We start from the raw sequence: 18,185 nt of genomic DNA on the forward strand, positions 1-18,185 counted from the left end.
GTGTTTTGTGCTTCCATATCAGTTAGGATTATTTCTTCTAGTTCTGAGAAGAATGTCAGGTATTTTAACAAGGATTGCATTGACTCTGCAGATTTCTTTAGGTAGTATAGTCATTTTTATGATATTAATCCTTCCAATCAATAGGCATGTTATATGCTTCCATTTATTTGTGTCCTATTCAATTTCTTCATTCAGTGTCTTATAGTTTCCAAGTACAGGACTTTCTTCTCTTTGATTAAATTTATTTCTAGGTATTTCATTCTTTTAAATGTAATTGTAAATGGGATTGTTTTCTTAATTTCTCCTTCTGATTTTTTGTATTTGTGTACAGGAACATGATGGATTTCTGTATATTAGTTTTGTATCCTGCTACCTCACTGCATTCCTTTATTAATATTTTTAAGTGGTTTAGTGGATTCTTTAGGGATTTCTATACATAATATCATGTCATTTCCAAATACTGACAGTTTTAAATCTTCCTTTCCAATTTAGATGCCTTTTATTTCTCTTTCTTGTTTGATTGCTGTAGCTAGGAGTTCCAATACTATATTGAAAAATAGCATTAAGAGTGGGCATTCTTTTCTTGTCCCTGAATGCTATTGACCATTTTAGCTGTGGGCTTGTTATATATGGCCTGATAAAGTTGAAGTAAGTTCCTTCTATGCCACTTTGTTGAGAGTTTTCATAAACAGATGTTAAAGTATGTCAAATGTTTTTTCTGCATCTATTGAGATAATCACATGATTTTTTTATTATTTCTTTTATTGATGTGATGAATCACATTAATTGTTTTGCAGATGTTGAACCATCCTTGCATCCCTGGTATAAATCTCACTTAATAATGGCATATAATCCTTTTAATGTATGTTGAATTTAGTTTGCTGAAATTTTGTTGAGAATTTTGGTATCTATGTTCATCAGGGATATTGGCTTCTAATTCTCTTTTTGGTAGTGTCCTTGTCTGGTTATGCTTATGAGACTAATGCTGGCCTCATAGTTGAAATTTGGAAGTGTTCCTTCCTCTTCAATATTTAGAAATAGTTGCAGAAGGATAGGTAATAATTCTTTAAATATTGGGTAGAATTTACCAGTGAAGCTGTCTGGTCCTGGGTTTCAGTGTGTTGTTAATTGTATTACTGCTTCAATTTCATTGCTAGTAATTGGTCAGATTCTCTGTTTCTTCCAGGTTTAGTCTTGGAAACTTGTATGTTCCTAGAAATTTATCCATTTTTCTAGATTATCCAATTTGTAGGCATAGTACTGTTCACAGTATTCTTTAGTGACCCATTGTATTTCTCTGTTGTCCATGTCTTCTCTTTCATGTTCAATTTTATTTTGTATCCTCTCCTTTTTGAATTATGATTCTTGCTAAAGGTTTGTCAATGTTATTTATCCTTTCAAAGAACCACCTCTTAGTTTCACTAATCTTTTCTATTATGTTACTATTTTCTATTTCATTTATTTCCACTCTAATCTTTATTATTTTCTTCCTTCTATCTTTCGGCTTTGTTTGTTGTCTTTTTCAAGTTTCTTTAGGTGTAAATCAGATTGTTTATTTGGGGTCATTCCTGCTTCTTGATGAAGGCTGGTATAGCTGCAAACTTTCCTCCTATAACTACTTTTGCTGTATTCCATAAATTTTGTATGGTTTAATTTTTGTTTTCATTTTTTTCAGGGTAGTTTCTGTTTTCCTGTTTGATTTTAACTTCTACTGGGCTCTTAGCCCCCACTGAATCTTGTAACTAATTTTTTTGTCATTTACTAGTTATAAAAGAGTGGTGATGTGAAAGCCAAAAAAACCCTGGGCATTTGCAAACACAGTGGAACAAGTCAGAAAGAATCTCTGCATTCTAGTAGAGATAGATCAGAATAGATAGTTTTGGAAGAGTGACTACAAGTAAGGGGGAATTTCAGCTGGAGTGTGTGGGTCTCCCTGAGATAGTTTGCTCAGAGAAAGTCCCTGAGGGGATAACATCACAACTAAGTTTGAAGGATAAGGAGCCAATTATTCAAGAGAAAGGAAGAAAATGTTCGCAGACTGGGGGACAGCAAGTGCAGAAGCCCAAAGAGACAGAGTATGACCTGTCTCATGAAAAGAAGAATCATTCCTCCCTCCAGTTATTTGTTAAATGCTGTAGGAGAATCACACTCCTTCCCTCCACAGCACCTCTCCTGGGTTAAAATACTAGTATTATGGTGTGGTTCCTGTTGGCCAGTCCCAATAAATTTCAGAAAATATTTATTGATTGCCTACTATGTGCCTGGCACTGGAGATCTAACAGTGAGCAAAACACAGTGGCTGTTGATATTTTTGTGTGTGCAGATGCAAACAGAAAAAGAGTGAAGTAAGGATCATGAAAATAGGAATGGTTTGCTATGGCTCACCAGTGTATCCCCAGAACCAGAACAGGACCTGGCACATACAGAGCAAATATTTACTGAATGAATTCTCCTAAGGAGAGAATGCAGCATACAAACTGTATGTACGATAGGATCCTAAAAATAACTTGGGTACATTAACACACATACATATAATAAAGACAGCTGGAAATATACCAAAGTATTCAATGGTTGTCCTTTGATTATATACAGTTTATACAATAAGCATATATATATATATATGTGTGTGTGTGTATGTGTATGTATGTATATATATATACACTCATTCTATTCTATGAAACATGACTCAAACTTAGTGGATGGCCTGCAGGTTTAGTTTATCAGCTATAGGGGAATAGCCTACGATATTATTTATCATTCATTTCTTACTACTTATTTTTTAGGTTGCTTCGAATCTCCCCTCAAATGGGACCCAATCTAATGAAAGAAGAAAAAACACTGCCCAAAAGACATTCGGAAATAGCATAGGATAATATCTATATTGCATGGGAAAAGGAACGTGACTCCATGGTTAAAAAAGAAAAGAAAAGAAACATGCAAACCAATACTAATATGATTCGGGGGCAACAAGAAGCCTATCACCTTTTTGTACAACAACCACTGTGTGCCCTTCCAACCCTTCTAAATCCCAGGCCCTAGAGCTGGCTCTCACTTAAGGGCTCTGTGCACAACATGTGCTTCCCAGGTCCCTTACAAAGCAAGCAGGGAGCTTCCCTGTATGGCTGTCTGGGACGCTTCTGTAAAGCATACACCCAGTAACACCTGGCCTGGGACCCCCAGTCCAACCCAGAGGGGCACAACACCCTACACCAAGATGTCACTGTGCCCAGGGAACACAGCAAAGCCTCCCCATGGGCACAAAAGGGACCACAGCAACAAACCCACACACCTGGGCATTCAAGAGCAAGCCCTCACCTCAGCACCCAGCCAGTGCTTCCCATCTTGTTTTTCTAATTGTTGACAGTACTACAGTTGTCCCCCATCCCCCCACCCCTTTGCTCTCACCCACCCAGCCCTCATCACACCTCAGGCCTTCCCCACACTCCTGTCTGTGTCCACGGGTTATGCACATATGCATATATGTTCTCTGGTCAATCTCTAATCATCTTGATTAGCTCAGTCCCCAAACTCCTGCAAGCTTTTGCTAGGGACACAGCTTGGCCCTAGGCAAACACTGCATCCAGAGCTCAGCGAGGCTCAGAGCTGACCTCCAACAACCCTCACCGCGGGACCTGTGGGGCCCCACCGTCCTGCATCCATCACAGCTCAACCCAGAGTATCTGTGGCCACCTCCTCAACCTGCTCGAGTTCGCTCCCAGGGCTGACACCCTTGCCGGTCCCCTACCTGAGCAAATTGGCAGTAGGAGCGCTAGGGCCGCAGAAAGGATCCCAAGGAAGCCCCAAGGAAAGGGCCTCTCGAGGCGGCGGGGAGATGCCCTGAGCGGCTCGTAAGACGCCTTCATTTCTCAGGGTACCAGCGGGAAACCTGAGGGCCCGTGAGCACTTACCTTTTTGAGAGCGGGCGCCAGACGCAACAATCCCCTGACTCAAAGTGTCCGGTGCGTGGCCGCCGGTGGGCGTGGTCCGGGCCCGGCCATCCGGGTCTCGCCGGGCCCAGGACCGGATGCAAGGCGGGGCCTGGGCGCGGGGCGGAGCTTCGGGGCCGGAGGGGCGTGGCGTGGGCCCGGCCGGGTCCCACCCGCGGGGGTCAGAGGGCAGCTCGGCTCCGCCCGCACCCGCCCCGGCGACCCTTCGGCCACCTGCGGGGCGGGGCGGGGCGGCCTAGGTTTGCGGGGCAGGGTGGCCCCCGCCGCGTCCCTAAGCGGGCAGCTGCCCCCGACTCGGGAAGGGCGGAGAGGGAACGAGGGCTGCCGCGGTCACCGTCGCGCCTCCCCGGAACCCTGGCCGGAAGAGGAAAGCGCACCGACCCGGAAAGAGACGCCCGAGCCCGACACTGGGTCGCCTGGGGCCAGCGCCCCTCAGGGCTCCCCTTTGTCCTGGAGCCTCCAGACGGTCGGTGGTGCCAGGGCCCTTGCCCAACACTTGGCAGCAGGCAGGCATCACTAGGGACAGGGCCTGAGGGTCCCGCGGCCGCAGGCCTGCTAGGCTTCAGAAGCGCCAGGGCGGTTTGGCCACTGCGCCCGACCCCAGAGTACAGGACTCTGCCCCGAGGGGACCCCTGGGGAGGTAAGCTCGTGAAACACTGCCGTTAAGCATCTGGGGCGCAACCTAGGGGCCCCTTGCCCCTTTAGGAACGAAGTGTGTTGAAGATGAAATACACATGCTGGAAGAGGTCAGGAGGGGGTGTATCAGGTGCCGAGCTCTGGGTGCGATTCATGCTGCGCTGGGGGGTGAGAGCTGACGAGAGGGGGAACTTCTGTGGTGGAACAAGCTCCATTCCGGGACCCTGAGCGTGAGCAACAGTCATTTGTAGAGTTGTGAGGTTGTAAGTAAATTTTAAAAAGGAACGTGAGGGCTATTAAAGAGCATACGAAAGGAGCTGGCGTTTTGTTGCTTAGTTGGCAAAGAATCAGAATGTCAAAATTGCGAGGAAACATTTTGTGAGTAGCAGCATCCTCAGATTTTTAGTTTGTAATGTAAATTTTTTACATTAGGTTAAAAGTTTTTAAGTGGACGTGACTTTTAAACCACCATTTCCCATTAGAGTTTATCCCAAAGAAATCATCAGAGATGTGAGCAAAGATGTAGAATTTTGGCAAAATACAAACCCTAAGGGTCTGGTAATAGTATCAAGGAGTTTATGGGAATTCTGTGCAGCATGCATGTAAAAATGTCACTGTGAGGAAGTATAATATAATTGTAAGTGGACAAAGCAGACTCTAAATCAGCCCCTGACTTTTGGCATTTCTTTGTGAAACAGAGTGTACATTGATATATGTAAAAGAGATATTTGGAAATACACCAAAGTTAACTGATACTTGATAGGATTATGCATATTTAATTCTCTTTGTGCCTTTTCAGTTTTCTATGTAGACACAAGTTACATCTGGAATCAGGTAAAGAATAAAAGTGTATTAATCCAATTTCTGTTTCCTCGTCTATGTTGTGTATAGAATGATAGAACCTATATCACACATGAATGAGGAATGAGAGTTTGGTGAGGAAATGGAAGCTCTCAGCACAAAACTCAAATGCATCATTCGGGAATGACAAAACTTTATATATATTTCAACAATTCTGCACCTAAGAGGTGCTAACGACTTTCAGGGTTCAGCATGTCATGGAGTTTCCTCTTCCTCTCAGACCTACACAATGTTTTGATTCTTAGCTAAGCAAGTAAGACACTTAGTGTGGACGCGATGTGTGAAATTGTTGACCATGAGAAAAATATACCTGTCAAAAAGGCCCCCTCCCGGTTAACTGGGGTCAAATCATAACCTGAATCAAGTAGCCATTGTTTACAGAGGCCCTTCTTTCACTCTGCATTGCAGGGAAACCTCACAAACTGGGCTGCCAAGCCTCCTGCACAGTGTTGCTGTCATATGGGTTGACTCTAAGAGAACTCCAGTAGGACTGAGGCGTTTTCAGTCTAATTGGGTCTGTGCAGCTGGACCCTTATTGCACCTTCACCCGTCAGTCAGAGTGCCCAAATGCTGGCCAATCAAGATAGTGTGTTTTGGACCAATCAAACTGTGTGGATTTGGAGACCTCTTTTGCTTGGGAACATACAAATCAGGGTCCCATTGAGACATCCTTCTACATAAACCAGCCTCACCTCTATTTTTTTTTTCTTCTTAATATATCTTTCTTGATTTCACAGAGAGGGAGAGAGGGAGATACAAATATCAATGATGAGTCATCATTGATTGGGTGCCTCTTGCACTCCCCCAACTGGGGTTGGAGCCCTCAACCTGGGTGTGCGCCCTGACCGGGAATCCAGCTACCATCTCTTGGATCCTAGGTCAATGCTTAACCACTGAGCCACGCCCAGCGGGGCTTCACCTGTTTTGATGGAGATCATTTGCAGTTTCCACCCAAGACTTTGTTACGCTGGCTGGAACTGCAACCCCTGATGGCCTTGCCAGGGCTGCCTTTTAGGGCCATCTCACAGTGCTGCTGTTCCACAGTTGTGTTGTTAATAGTCCTGCTGTTTCATGATTGAACTGTCCCACAGCTGGGCTGTTCCACAGCCATGCTGTTTCAGAATTGAGCTGTTTTCGCTGAATAAAGTCTTTCCCCTCATGACACCCCAAATTGGGAATTCTGCTGGCATTGAATCAGCACTGATGACCTTCTGTCAACAAAACAACACCAAAGTGTCTTTGATAATAAAATTCAAACACTCCATATAACAAAGAAGGTATAATTAAGCAGACTTCAGAAACTCAGTGAGGGGGAGTTATTTCTCCTCATTTTTAGTTATAAAGTGATGTAACATAAATGTCTGTGGCTCAATGTTGGCACTTACTTGTAAAAACAGAATGTAGTGTTCTCTGCAACCATCCTGCACAATGTTATAGATCAATTATATCCCAATAAAGCTGAAAAACTTTCCCATCTATTTCTAGGCTTCAAAGTGAGTTTTGTGTGTTTTCTTCTTGTGAGAAATTTAAAATATAGGGAAAAGATGTGGCTGGTGTTTGGTATCCTAGTTACAGGTACTAGATTAGATTCAACAATTGAGGTTTTGTTGTCTCTTTCAATCAGTGAACTTTCTGCACCCGAGGTTCATTAAGCCATACTTAATATAATTGAAGATTTTCACATTGGTTTTTTTAACTTTGTTTGTTTTGACCCACCTTAGGCTCCATTTGATATATCCTGTACCTGAGTCTCTATTTTTCTGGACATGCTCACTGGAGAGGGATAGTGCTCAGACAGTTCTAGGTGTGCAGTAGGTACATAATAAAGACATTAAATACTGAATGAAATAAGTGGATGTCACTGTCAACTGCATTTAACATGTCTTTCCCATTCTACCCTAGCTTGGATTTACTAATCCTGGGAAAGTTCTGAGGGATTTTGATTATAATAATAATTAGACACTAGGAACAAAGCTGGATTTGTCTCTGAAAGGAATGATCTACAACTGTCTGCACAGAAAACCCTCCTAAATTAGACAAGCTAGCTGACCTTTGATGTGGCGCAAGTGCCTGTCCCTTAGCTTTGAGATTGCTTTAGCGACTGAGTTCAGAGGAGAGTACTGACGGTGAACTTCCGAAGGTCCTCACAGAATAGAACTTAAAAGACTCAAGGCTCTGGGTGAAGCAGGGGAGTAAACACTTGTGGTTCCTCTAACCCCCCTCAGGGTTTTGTCAAACTGCCAAAGAGATTAGAGAATATGTATATTTGTGGACCAGATTTTGCACTGTGTGGTGGATGTCTCTTAAGGCTTTATGAATGGCAGTAGGGTGGAATTAGGCATGTGGGGATGTCAGTAAACTAAGTGCAACTTTTTAAAAGTAAAACTTAATGTTAGCTGATTCTTTGCCTCCTAAATTAGTACATTTACATGATGCTTTTCAGAGGGGGGGTAGCAGCATGAATGGACCTGTGAATACTCTCAGGAAAGGCCTTCCACTGTCCTGGTGAATTCCACACTAGAATTTGTTAAAACCTGAAAGAAAATGGTTAAACAGGATAGTGAAGCCATCTTTCTGATGTTAGCCCTGGAAGCTGTGCCTCTCTCTTTGCACCTGGTAAGCACCTGCCAGCCAGTTGACTTTTAGATTTAGCTTTTACCAGCAAAAGCAAGACTGGTATGCGGTAACAAACGCAGGGATTCTGAAACCAATCAAAGGCATAAAGGAGAACATTTCCCAGTTTTCTTTTCTCTTGGCTCTTCTTGGCTTTAAAAAGAAAATGTGTTACAAACCAGATTCCATAGGTAGATTTGAAAGATTAAAAAAAAGTCTTTTATTTCTTATTATAATGGTGGAGACAGAGTTTCATTTAAACGTCATAGACTTAAAATCACTTACGTTTGATTCTTGTGTACAAAAAGGCAAACAAAACAAAACAAAGTTGGAAGGTTAATATTAACCAATGTCACCCCAATAAATTTAATTTTTTTAAAAAAAGAATAGCTTTGAACAGCAATTGGTTCAGCCCTTAATTTTCAAATGAAAAATGTAAAGCCCCAGGTTAAGAGAATTTCATAATAAAACAAGCTAATGTAGGCAATTGGTATTTTACCATAGTTAACATATGTGTATAGTATATTCCATTATTGTAGATAACATTATATACAAAAAAAATCTCATGGATTTCTTGCAATAAAAAAATCACAGGGATCACATATTTGTTAATCATATTGCTCACTGATGTACTTAATTCTAGAAGAAAAAGGACAACTTTTTTTCTTGTGATGGAGAATTTTAGTTCTAAAAAAGGTCAATTACCAAGCCTTTAATTTATAGCCCCTCTTTAAAGTTACTTCTTTAGACCCCCCCCAAATGCTAGAGATTTGCTAAAGTTTGAACTAGGGACAAGTATTGAACATCTTTTCATACATTTGTGGGCTACTTGCCTTTACTTTTCCTGACCTGGCTCTATGTCATCTGCCCATTTTTGGGAGGAAGTAAGGCAAGATTGGCCTCTGAATTTTTAACTCTTTCAGTAAGCCAATTACCCTTTTCTGTAATATAAGATGCATTTTTTGCCCCTCCCAGTTTGTCAGTTGACTTTGCTCACGCAGGGCCTTTATGTTTTTTCTATCTTACATGAATTAAATTGAAATTAAGTTGATATCCAGCTCACTGTTTTATATTTATCCAGGTAAATGTGGCAGAATATACTCTAAAAACTCTTAGACCTAGAATTACACAGAAGTTTACAGTGTGCACGTTACATACCTTTGAGTTGGCTCCAAATCTTGTAGACACTACGAATGAGTAACAATGTCCACAATGTCCAGTCCTCAGCAGCCCTGCTCACCTCCTGGGGAGTCCTACCTATGGCTGCTTTTATGGAGTCAATCCCTCTGTGTTTGGTCTTTCTCTTTTCCTGCTGCCTTCTACTTTTCCCAGCATTATTGTCTTTTCTAAAGAACCCTGCCATCTTATGTGAACAGATTCTATGGTTATTTGCCACCAGGCTAAAAAATTCCCCCACTTTTAGAATTACAGCCGCTAGAAGGTAGAGGGCAAGGGAACATTACTCTGCTGGGCCGCCCTGAGCCAAAGCCCGTCAGTCCACATTAGTTTATGTTAAAACGGGAATGGTATAAAATTCGGTAACTTAGCCAAGGAAACTGGGATCTAAGTGTCCTCTTTGATGTTTGCTGTCATATCTTAGCTGAGGTTACTAACATCTACATATTCACTGAACATTTTTAAAAGAAAAGACAGCTGAAGAGAAATCAGGAAGCAGATACCTTTTAGTGATAAAAGCAAACCTTTCTCTCATCTCTTCTTCTCATAGAGAAAGGAACTTTACTTCTTTGTGGTTCTCACCAGTTAGGTAGGTGCTGAACAGAGGAAGGGAAAGGGGCTGAATAAAATAGTGACAACAAACCAAAAGGAAGTGTGTGTGGCGTAATCCCTGGGATGAAATCAATGACAGGGCAGGATGGGAGGAAAGCTGTCAGCTGGGCTCAGACATTATGACTTTTCTGATTCTAGGAACTGGAAAGAGGAATGTTGTGCAAAAGGCTACTTTAAGTTCGAATCTTATAGATCATCCAGCAGGTAGATGAGTGGATTCTGAATTCCTGTGCAATCTGTTCATCTCGGAAACATTTAGCCTCAAGTCAATCATGCAAAGTCTTTCACAGAATAACAGATCAGGGGGGAGAAATGGCCCTGGTCTCCAGCACCTAAGACTGAGGGGAGACACAGAGCGTGTATATTTAATGCATGTAATGCTGCCTTAGAAATCCGCTGTATGACAAGTCGCACGTTTGCAGATGCATCCTGACGTCTGCACTGAGGGAAGATCTCTGTAAAACTGGTTATAAGACCTCCCGTTTTCCTGGGATGGGTCTAAATCTCGTCAGGTGTGCTCTCTCCACTAACTACAAAATCTTTGTTTCTTAGTAGATTTCTGTTTAAAACATTTGAAGAGTTTGTTGAATGCTCCAGAATTTGAGAACCAACTAGAAAAATGTTCAAGTTCATTTGATCCTGCTTTTTCGGTCTGATTTTTATTTAAACAATTTTTATTTTTAATAATTTAAAACAATTTTCATTTAGAGTTGGCATTCAATATTAGTTTCAGGTGTACAGCATAGTGGTTAGACAGTTATATAACTTACAAAGTGACCCCCTGATAAGTCTCTTTTAAAAGGGTGTTAATCCTATTCCTGAGGTCTCACCCTCATGATCTAATCACCCTCAGAGCCCCCACCTTTTATTTTTGATTGAATGTATTGGGGTGACATTGGTTAATAAAATTGTATAGATTTCATGTGTACAATCCTATAATTTATCATCTTTATATTTTCTTGTATGTTCACCACCCCTAGTCAAGTCTTCCATCACCATTTATCCCCTCTATTCCCTCTTCTCCCTCTCCCTCTCCCCTCCCCCTGTGGAGATCACTCTGTGATTTGACATTTGAAATGATATTTGAGATGTACCTTGAGAGCACAGGTAGGATTTAGACAGCTGAAGAGGGTGAGAAATGTCCTTCAGGTACAGAGAGTAGGCACTCGGCCTGGAGGCAGGAGAGATGAAGACCGGGGAGACCAGAGCATAAGCCCCTCAGATGCCTGTGAGTAAGGGGACAGGGCAGGGAAACAGAAAACAGTGCATGGAGGAGACAAGACAGAGGAGAAAAGGAACCAACCACAGAGTGGTCAGAGCAGAGGAGACAGGGGGCCCATAATGGGAAGACAGGGCAGGGGGGATGGATCTGTGGGAAGGGGCAGGGCAGGGGGAAAGGGGACCCTCCATCGGGGGCAGTGTCCACTGTCACCTCTTCCTCCTCTCGTCCCCCTGCCCTACCTCCTCCATGGAGAGTCCCCTGTTCTCCATGCCCTGTCCCCTCTATGCATGGTCCCCTATCACCCTACCCTGCCCCCACCACGGAGGGCCCCTGTCCCACCACCCTGTACCCTACATGGAAGATGCCGTTCCCCCTGCCCTGTACCCTCTATTGAGGGTCCCTTTCCCTCCTTCCCTGCCCCTCAAATGGGGGTCCCTGTCCTACCTGCCCTGTACCCTCCATGGAGGGTTCCCTTCCCCCATGCCCCCTCCAGGAGGGTCGCCTGTCCCCCTGTACTGGTCCTTCCATGGAGGATCCTCTGTCCCCCTGCCCTGTAACCTCCATGGGGGTTCCCTGTCCCCTGCCTTGTATCCTCAAAGGGGGGGGTCCCCTGTCTCCTCTGCCCTGTACCTACCATGGAGGGTCCCCTGTCCTCCCTGCCCTCTCACTTCCATGGAGAGTCCCCTGTCCCTCTGTCCTGGTCTTTCCATGGAGGGCCCCTGTCCTGGTCTTTCCATGGAGGTCCCCTGTACCCTCTTACCTGGACCCTCCATGGAGGTTCCCCTATCCCCCTGCCCTCTCACTTCCTTGGACTGTCCCCTGTCACCTTGCCCTCTCACCTCCATAGAGGGTTCCCTGTCCCCCTGCCCTGCCCCCTCCATGGAGGTTCCTCTGTCTCCTCTGCTTGGTCCATCCATGGAGGTTCCCCTATCCCCCCTGCACTGTTCCCTCAAAGGGGGGTTCCCTGTCCTCCCTGCCCTGCCCCCTCCATGGAGGGTCCCCTGTTCCCCTGCCTTGCCCCCTCCGTGGAGGTTCCTCTGTTCCCCATGCCCTGGTTCTTCCATGGAGGGTCCCCTGTCTTCCCTACCCTCACCTCCATGAAGGGTGTCCTGTCCCTGCTGCCCTGGTCCCGTCCATGGAGGTCCCCCATGCCTCCTGCCCATCCCATCCATGGACATCTTCTGTTTCCCTGCCCTGTGCCATCACTCACTGGCCCTGAGAGGTGTGGGCTCCGGTCTCGTGTTCATCTGTCCTGCCTCCAGGCCGTTTCCACTTTCTGTACCTGAAGCACATGTCACTGTCTTCATCTGCCTAAATCCTACCCTCTCAAATATCATTTCAAATGCCAAATCATGAGTGGTCTTTAAAAAATATAAATCAGATCATGCCATTCTCCTGCTGCATTTTCAACCCACCCAGGGCCCTTTGTCAGACCACTGTCTCCTGTACCCAGCCAGCCTGTCCCTGCCTTGGGAGCTCTTGCTGTCCCTTTGGCGGTGGCTTCCCCAGTTCTCCATGTGGCCAGCTCTGTCTCAACCACCAAGTCTGTTTAAATATGGCAAGATCTTGGGGACCCCTTCCCTGAGCCTGCTGGAGAGTCACACTGCAGAGGCCCAACCCAGCCCTGTGGGGTATCATGTGGCAACAGGTCACAGAACTAAAATGGGTCACAATGGTAAGATGGGTCATAGGGGTAACCTGGCAACCATTCAAGGTCAGCCAGGTGGGCCAAGGTAGCCAGGTGTTCCTTGTGTGTGTGTGGGGGGGTTGTTTGTTTTTCCTTTCTAAATATATCTCTGTTGATTTCAGAGAGAGGAAGGAAGAGAGAGACAGAAATATCAATGATGAGAGAGTCATCTATCGGCCGCCCACCGCACGCAACCGAGGCTTATGCCCTTGACCCGGGATCAAACCTCAATCTTCCGAATCCTAGGTTGATGCTCAACTGCTGAGCCATGCCCGGCTGGGCTGTTTTTTGTTTTTGTGGGTTTCATTTTTTTAAATCAGCAAATGAACATTTATTGAGCACCAACAAACCCCAGACCCTCTACCGAACACACAGAAGGTGCAGCCCCACCTTGAGGTCCTGGCCCTCAGTAACCAGGTGGTCTTGAACATGGCATATGGTCAGGAGAGTGGGTCAGAGATGCCATGGGAGCGACTCCACCCGAGTTTCTGGCTTTGAGGATGGAGGAAGGGGCTATGGGTCAGGGTTTTCGGGAGGCCCCTGGAAGCTGTGAGTGGCTTTGGCAGGGACATGGAAGGAAAGTGTCCCACAAGGCAGGGATTCTGCCAGCACCCCATGAGCAAGGACAGGGTCCCCTGGAGCCTCCGGGGAGGAGCGAAGCCCAGTGAACCTGCCTCAGGTTTCTGACCCCCAGCACCTGTGATCACACGCTTCTGGGTGTGGGCAGCAATAGAAAACCAGTACAGTCCCTGTCCCTCCCTGGTCACATCACCTGAGTCTGTTTTCTTCATGGCTCTTACTACCTTCTGAAGTCAAGTGTTGTTCCTGTCCACCTGCTCGTCTCCCAGCCCCTCTCAGCGCCTGAAAGGTCACCTGTGAAGGCCTCGCCCCCAGGCGCAGGTGTGGGGCACCCCAGAGGAGCACACGGCACATGCGTGTGGAATGAGCTTCAAAGTGAAGGACTCTTTTGATTTCATAACATTTTATTTTTGTAATAAAACTGACTCATTATCATATAAATACATATGATTTCTTTATTCCTTTTTTTTTTTAATATATCTTTATTGATTTCAGAGAGAGGAATGGGGAGGGAGAGAGAAAGATAGAAACATCAATGATGAGTCATTGGTCGAACCCGCAACCCGGGCGTGTGCCCTGACCGGGAATCGAACCCCGATCGCCTGGATCCCAGGTTGACGCTCAACCGCTGAGCCACGCTCGGCTGGGCACATACGATTTCTTAAACCTCTTTAGGACACCCCAAATAAACTCACTAGTGAAAAAAATCTTTTTATATTTTTGTCACAATCGGTGTGTCAATTTTTGGTTCAGAAATGCAGTTGCCCCCTTGTGCGCTGCCACAAGGAGGGAGAGTGCCCTGCCTGCAGACCAGGCTCGCACTGGGATTTGCCGCCTGTGCCTCAGCCCCAAATGCCATACCTGTGGCCTCCGGTGGCCAGTTGACCTGTGGCGCCCCTGACACCTCCTCTCGTGTTCACTCAGCCGGTGTTGCTTCCAGTGGAGCGGGGGCCTCCCATCCTGGAGCTGTGATGGCCTGGCAGCCACGCAGGATAACCTGGCTTCTGGTTTCTTTCTGTGGCTCACGGCTCAACACTCTGAAGGCTTTTGCCTCAGTGAAGCTGTCATTCTGCTTAACTGGTAAAACACACGATTGGATCCCAACTAATGTGGGCCCGCATCTTCCTCTGAGGTCAGAGGCCAACTAGTTAATGATTCATTTGAACTGACCTGCTTTTCAGACGTCGCTGTACTGCTCCAAGTAAGTTCTGATAGTGTGTTTTAAATATACACACACACACACACACACACTGATTTAGAGAGAGAGAAACGTCAATGATGAGAGAGTCATTGATCGGCTGCCTCCTGCACACCCCCTGCTGGGGATCGAGCCCGCAACCCGGGCATGTGCCCTGACCGGGAATCGAACTGCAATCTCCTGGATCACAGGTTTATGCTCAACCGCTGAGCCACGCTAGCTGGGCAACATGGGCTGTTTTGAGGTGCAAATGAAGCTGAGTCAATTCAGGAAGATGTCAGGAACTACTCGTCTTTCTTGTACCGGCACTGACGTGCCAGCCTGAGTTTGCTACGGTGACACTGCACGTGGGTGAGCTGTCAGAAGCCTGGTCCTACATCTCAGTCTCACAGCACTGACCCGGAGCATTAAGTCTGTTTATATTTAAAGTAGTTATTGAGAGCCTGGCTGGGAGCTCAGTTGGTTAGAGAGTCATCCTGAACGCCAAGGTTGCAGGTTCCATCTCCAGTCGGGACATACAAGCAACCAATAAATGCATACATAAGTGGCACAACAAATGGATGTTTCTCTCTCCTCCTCCTCTATCTAAAATCAATAAATAGTTATTGATAGGTATATTTTTATTGCCATTTTTTGTTTTATAATTGTTTTTGTAGTTCTGTTCCTTCCTTATTCTCATGCTCTTATGTTGCTGGCTTTCTATAGTGTTGCGGTTGAATTTCTTTTTTTCTGGTATCTCTCTCTTTTTTAAAGTATGTTTTTATTTTTTTATTGATTTCAGAGAGAGGAGGAGAGAGGGGGAGAGACAAACATTGATGAGAGAGAAACATCAATCAGCTGCCTCCTGCAGGTCTCCCACTGGGGATTGAGCCTGCAACCCGGACATGTGCCCTAACTGGGAATTGAACCAGTGACCTCCAGCATGGGCTGACACTCAACCAAGTGAGCCACACTGGCCGGCTGGTATATCTCTTATATACCAAATTTTTGGTTTGGGATATGCATGTATTTCACATATACCTAGCTTGGTTTATAGCAGTCTATTTTAAGTTGATGGACACTTAAATTTGAATACATTTTAAACTCAATACAATTTTTACTCACAGCTCCCGTTTGTTTTTGTTGGGTTTTTTTGTTTTTTGTTTTTTTGTTTTACCTCTTTGTGTGTGTTTGTGAATGTCCCTTAATTTATTGTTGTAGTTACACATGCTCATTTTTACTTTTCTTTTATTCTTTGTACTAGCTTTATAATTTGTTGATCCATTCCTTTTACAGCGAGCTATTTGTCAGTGAGACATTTTTCTCTCTGTATTTTCTTTTTATTTTTGATTTCTACTCTTAAAAGTTCTTTTAATATTTCTTGTGTTGCTGGTTTAGTGGCGATGAAGTCCTTTTGCTTTTTCATCTCTGGGATGAACATAGCACTTGTCCTCTACTGATAAGAGAAGCTAAATTAAGAGCTTGATTTTATGGTACTAGAGATAAGCTCTGAGCCCAGCCACCACTTTTGCTCACATTGTGGCCACTTAATTCCAACTATATTCCAAGCCATGCATTGCCACCATTTATGCAAGACTTGGGGCCACCTCAAGGGAGTTAAAACGCAAGTTGAGATCAATCGCCACTTGTTTGGGCTTGGAGCAGCCTGGCAATAGGGATGAGCACACTGAGGCCTACCACTGCTTGTTTGGGGCTTGTGGAAATTTGAGAGAGATTAGGAAAGTTCACACCACAAGTGGAGGTAGACCACTTGTGTGGAACAGCTACTACTGGGAGAGGCTTGGGCTAGTGTGTGTGTGGGGTGGTACAGGGAATCACCAGGGCATGGTGAAGTGATACTCAGGTTAATAGAGCGCTCAGATTTGGTGTCTGTCTGCAACTGGCTGGCTGTTTGAGAAGAGTTCAACAAAAGAACAATGGCATCTGCCAGCACTTCTGTCCCTGAGACTGCTTCCCTGACCCATGTCCTGTCCTGTCCTTACCCTGAAACTGGTTAATTTAGTTCCTTCCTATTTTCCTTGGCACTTTTGAGCTGATGCTCCTGTACTGAGATCCTGAGCCAGTGAGGTTTTGAGCAAGTGCATCTCTATATGGTCCCTTTAATACCTGCAGTGCCTAGGTCTCCTGCAGCCCTCATCTCAGTGGCATGTCATAATCCCAACCAGCTGTTATGGGGACTCCCCTTCCTGGTATTGGTGCCCCAGACTTAAGCACCTGGTGTGGGGTTGAGACTCCTCAATTCTTAGGGCAGAACTCCAGGGCTAAAATATCCCTCTCGATTGTGAGTGTGGGACCTGCCAGTTCAGCATCTCTGCCCATTCTACCAGTCTTGAAATGGCTTCTTCTTTATATCCTTTATGTACTTTTTTTTTTTTAGATTTTTATTGATTTTTTTGAGACAGACAGGGAGGGAGGGGGGAAAGAGAGAGAGAGAAAGAGAGAGAAAGAGAGAAAGAGAGGAGAAACATCAATGTGAGGGTGAAACTATTGCCTGCCCTTGCATGCCCCCTACCAGGGATTGAGCTCACAACCCAGGCATGTGCCCTGACTGAGAATTGAACCAGCAATCTTTTGGTGCACAGGACAATACCCAACCAACCGAGCCACACAGACCAGGGCATTGTACTCTCTTGAGGGTGGTTATATCCTTTATAGAAATATAGGAATTCTGTTCAGCTAGTTTTCAGGTGGTTCTCAAGGATGGCTATTGTATAATTTAATTGTAATTTTGGTGTGATCATGGCAGGAGGTGAGCAGAGTTTACCTATTCTACCATCTTGACTGGAAGTCAGGTTGAAGCTTTTAAAATAGGTAAATACATCCCTTTCACAAAGACTTGTGTTTTATTCAGCTTCGTCTGCACTGTGCCCGAGGGGAGTAGCCACAGCCAGCTGGCTGAGACTTTTAAGAGCTATATCTCAGTTCCCTATAGCCTTGTGAATCTCATGGACATAAGCCCCACTGTTTTCAAAGCTAGATGTTTAGGGGCCCCATCTCTCAGGTGCAGGACTTAAAAGATGGGGTGCCAGATGTGAAGCTCAAACACTGCACTCCTCAGGGAGAAGTTCAGAGATGTGAGTTCCCACCTGATTGTGGGTCCCAGTGCCATGGGTGGGATGTGTAGAGAGATTGTGTCTCATGCTCTCCTACCCATTTCAAGTGGGTTTTTCTCCACCTAATGTGTAGAAGTTGGTCTCCCAGTTTTTGGATTTCTTTCAGAAGGAACTGTTGTGGGTGTAGCTGTAGATTTGGTGTATTGCAGAGGAGGTTAGTTTAGGATCCTCCTATGTCATCATCTTGAACTGGATGTTCAGCTTACAAGACCCAGTAAAGGATAGTAGAGGGAGTTTTATTGCACTTCTTAAGGAACCTTTAAGTATTTTGGTGCAGTGATATTTTAAAGAAGGAAGGAAAGTAAGGAGCAGAAAGCAATTTTCTTTTGCTTTCTTGAGAACTTATTTCTACTTTTGACACAAGAAACATCCAAACCTGTAGAAAAATTTTCTGAGTTTATTTCAGCCAAACTGATGACAATGGCCCGAGCGCAGATCTCACATACTTCAGAGAATGATAGTTTTGCAGTTGTTTTTATGCATTTGAAATTATGGAGGGAATGTAAGAAAGATTACATGAAGGGGGAACAAGGAAGGTAGA

At 44.9% G+C, this 18,185-nt stretch overlaps 1 long non-coding RNA gene across 1 annotated transcript in view; it reads left to right on the forward strand.

Moving 5' to 3' along the window:
* Positions 1-4,300: 4,300 nt before the first annotated feature.
* Positions 4,301-18,185, forward strand: part of LOC148090935 (uncharacterized) — a 33,601-nt gene continuing 19,716 nt past the window's right edge. Inside the window, exon 1 of the long non-coding RNA XR_015716127.1 lies at positions 4,301-4,587. This is a non-coding gene — a long non-coding RNA (uncharacterized LOC148090935). The remainder of the gene's footprint in view (positions 4,588-18,185) is intronic.

This window comes from Miniopterus natalensis, chromosome 19, assembly GCF_054644295.1.
Source record: "Miniopterus natalensis isolate mMinNat1 chromosome 19, mMinNat1.hap1, whole genome shotgun sequence".
In the NCBI taxonomy this organism is placed as follows: domain Eukaryota; kingdom Metazoa; phylum Chordata; class Mammalia; order Chiroptera; family Miniopteridae; genus Miniopterus; species Miniopterus natalensis.